The sequence below is a fragment of the Arachis ipaensis genome, chromosome B4, assembly GCF_059453495.1.
Source record: "Arachis ipaensis isolate K30076 ecotype BB chromosome B4, ASM5945349v1, whole genome shotgun sequence".
Taxonomy (NCBI): domain Eukaryota; kingdom Viridiplantae; phylum Streptophyta; class Magnoliopsida; order Fabales; family Fabaceae; genus Arachis; species Arachis ipaensis.
The window spans coordinates 93,054,505-93,058,155 of record NC_142439.1 but is presented as its reverse complement, the minus strand read 5'-3'; the positions used below and the strand labels follow the sequence as shown (position 1 = coordinate 93,058,155).

General features: G+C 33.4%; 1 non-coding gene across 1 annotated transcript; it reads left to right on the top strand.

Moving 5' to 3' along the window:
• The first annotated feature begins 498 nt into the window (after positions 1-498).
• Positions 499-606, top strand: LOC148568386 (small nucleolar RNA R71). The gene has a single exon (XR_015882656.1). It is a non-coding gene; the product is annotated as a small nucleolar RNA R71 (small nucleolar RNA).
• The last annotated feature ends 3,045 nt before the right edge of the window (positions 607-3,651 follow it).

The following is a 3,651-nucleotide window of genomic DNA, read 5'->3' as shown; positions in this document are numbered from 1 at the left end:
CCTATTTCTTCCACCATTATTAAAGCCTTGTTGAGGCTTTTGTTGATCCTTCCATGAGAAATTTGGATGATTTCTCCATGAGGGATTATATGTGTTTCCATAGGGTTCACCCATGTAATTCACCTCTGCTATTGCAGGGTTCTCAGGATCATAAGCTTCTTCTTCAGAAGATGCTTCTTTAGTACTGTTGGATGCAGCTTGCAATCCATTCAGACTCTGAGAAATCATATTAACTTGCTGAGTCAATATTTTGTCCTGAGCCAATATGGCATTTAAAGTATCAACCTCAAGAACCCCCTTCCTCTGAGGCGTCCCATTACTCACAGGATTCCTTTCAGAAGTGTACATGAACTGGTTATTTGCAACCATGTCAATGAGTTCCTGAGCTTCTGCAGGCATTTTCTTTAGGTGAATGGATCCACCTGCAGAATGGTCCAATGATATCTTAGATAATTCAGACAGACCATCATAGAATATATCTAGGATGGTCCATTCTGAAAGCATGTCAGAAGGATACTTTTTGGTCAGTTGTTTGTATCTCTCCCAAGCTTCATAGAGGGATTCACCTTCTTTCTGTTTGAAGGTTTGAACATCCACTCTAAGCTTGCTAAGCTTTCGAGGAGGAAAGAATTTGGCTAAGAAAGCCGTGACCAGCTTATCCCAAGAGTTCAGGCTATCTTTAGGTTGAGAGTCCAATCATATTCTAGCTCTGTCTCTTACAGTAAACGGGAAAAGCATAAGCTTGTAAACCTCGGGATCAACCCCATTGGTCTTAACAGTATCACAGATTTGCAAGAATTCAGTTAAGAACTGAAAAGGATCTTCTGATGGAAGTCCATGAAACTTGCAATTCTGTTGCATCAGAGAAACTAATTGAGGCTTTAGCTCAAAATTGTTTGCTCCAATGGCAGGGATTGAGATGCTTCTTCCATGCAAGTTGGAATTTGGTGCAGTAAAGTCACCAAGCATCTTCCTTGCATCTCCACCATTATTATTATTTTTGGCCATCTCTACTTCTTTTTCGAAAATTTCAGTAAAGTCCTCTTCAGAGTGTTGTGTTTTAGCTTCTCTTAGCTTCCTCTTCAGAGTCCTTTCAGGTTCCGGATCAGCTTCAACAAGAATGTTCTTGTCCTTGCTCCTGCTCATATGAAAAAGAAGGAAACAGAAAATAATAGGGATCCTCTTTGCCACAGTAGAGAGGTTCCTTTATGTGAGTAGAAGAGAAGAAAAAGAATTCGAACACAGAAAGAGGGAGAGGGTTCGAATTTTTAAGAAGAAGAGAAGTGTTAGTAGATAAATAAAATAATTAGAAAGAGATGAGGGGGAGAAAATTTGAAAATAAAATAAAATAAAATAAAAATATTTTTGTTTTTAATTTAAAATTGAAGTTAAAATTCAAAAATTAAGAAGACAAATAAAATTAAATCAAATTAAAATTTAAAATAAATAGTTAATTAAAAAGGAATTTTGAAAAAGAGGGGAGGGGTTTTCTAAAATAAAAGAGAGAAAATTAGTTAGGTAGTTTTGAAAAAGATAAGAATCAAACAAAAATATAGGATTAATTTGAAAAAGATTTGAAAATCAATTTGAAGAAGATAAGAGGTTAGAAAAGAAGTTAGAAAAGATTTTGAAATTGATTTTAAAAAAGATGTGATTGAAATTTATTTTGAAAAATATTTGAAAAAAAAATTTTAAAAAGATTTGATTTTGAAAATTAAAGTTTGTTACTTGACTAACAAGAAACAAAAAGATATGATTTTAAAATTTAAATATTGAACCTTTCTTACTAGGCAAGTAACAAACTTAAAATTTTTGAATCAATCACATTAATTGTTAGCAATTAATTCAAAAATATGAAGTAAGAATAAGAAAAAGATTTTGAAAATCAATTTGAAATTTTCAAAAATATGAAAGAAAAAAATGAAAAAGATTTGAAAAAGATAGAATTTTTAAATTAAAAATTTGATTTGACTCATAAGAAACAACTAGATTTTAAAAATTTTTGAAAAAGTCAACTCAAATATTTGAATTTTATGAGAAGAAAAAGGGAAAGATATTTTTTTTTTGAATTTTTGATGATGAAAGAGAAAAACAATAAAAAGATTCAAAACATGAAAATTATGAATCAAAACACGCAATGCATGCAAGAACACTTTGAATGTCAAGATGAACACCAAGAACACTTTGAATGTCAAGATGAACACCAAGAACTTGTTTTTGAAATTCTTTTAAGAAAAGAAAAACATGCAAGACACCAAACTTAGAAATTTTCAAACTTTAGACACTAACAAATTGAAAATGCATATGAAAAACAAGAAAAAACACAAAACAAGAGAAATTAAAGATCAAATATAGAAAATCATCAAGAACAACTTGAAGATCATAAAGAACACATGCATGAATTTTCGAAAATTTTAAGGAAAATTAAAAATATGCAATTGACACCAAACTTACAAATTGACACTAGACTCAAACAAGAAACATAAGATTTTTGGTTTTCATGATCTTATAAGAATTTTTTTTTTTTGGTTTTTTTCGAAAATTATTTTGGAAAAAACGAAAAAGAAGAAAATTTTTTTGTATTTTTCGAAAACAAGAAATAAAAAGCTTAAAATTAAAATAAAATTACCTAATCTAAGCAACAAGATGAACCGTCAGTTGTCCAAACTTGAACAATCCCCGGCAACGGCGCCAAAAACTTGGTGCACGAAATCGTGATTGTTCGTTCCTTGGTAACGACGCTAAAAACTTAATATGCACGTTCTTAATCTTAGTTCTTCGTCACAATCTCGCATAACTAACCAGCAAGTGCACTGGGTCGTCCAAGTAATAAACCTTACGTGAGTAAGGGTCGATCCCACGGAGATTGTCGGCTTGAAGCAAGCTATGGTCATCTTGCAAATCTCAGTCAGGCGGATTCAAATGGTTATGGTGAATTGATAATTAAAATATAATTAAAATATAAAATAGGATAGATATACTTATGTAATTCATTGGTGAGAGTTTCAGATAAGCGTATGGAGATGCTTTTGTTCCTTCTGAACATCTGCTTTCCTACTGCTTTCATCCAATCACTCATACTCCTTTCCATGGCAAGCTGTATGTTGGGCATCACTGTTGTCAATGGCTACATCCCGTCCTCTCAGTGAAAATGGTCCAAAATGCGCTATCACCGCACGGCTAATCATCTGTCGGTTCTCGATCATACTGGAATAGGATTCAGTGATCCTTTTGCGTCTGTCACTACGCCCAGCACTCGCGAGTTTGAAGCTCGTCACAGCCATCCCTTCCCAGATCCTACTTGGAATACCACAGACAAGGTTTAGACTTTTCGGATCTCAAGAATGGCCGCCAATAATTCTAGCCTATACCACGAAGACTCTGATTGTAGATCAGGAGGCTAAGAGATATGCATTCAAGCTTATTTGCATGTAGAACGGAAGTGTTTGTCAGGTACGCGTTCATAAGTGAGAATGATGATGAGCGTCACATAATCATCACATTCATCATGTTCTTATGTGCGAATGAATATCTTAGAGAAGAAATAGGCTTGAATTGAATAGAAAAATAATAGTACTTTGCATTAATTCATGAGGAACAGCAGAGCTCCACACCTTAATCTATGGTGTGTAGAAACTCTACCGTTGAAAA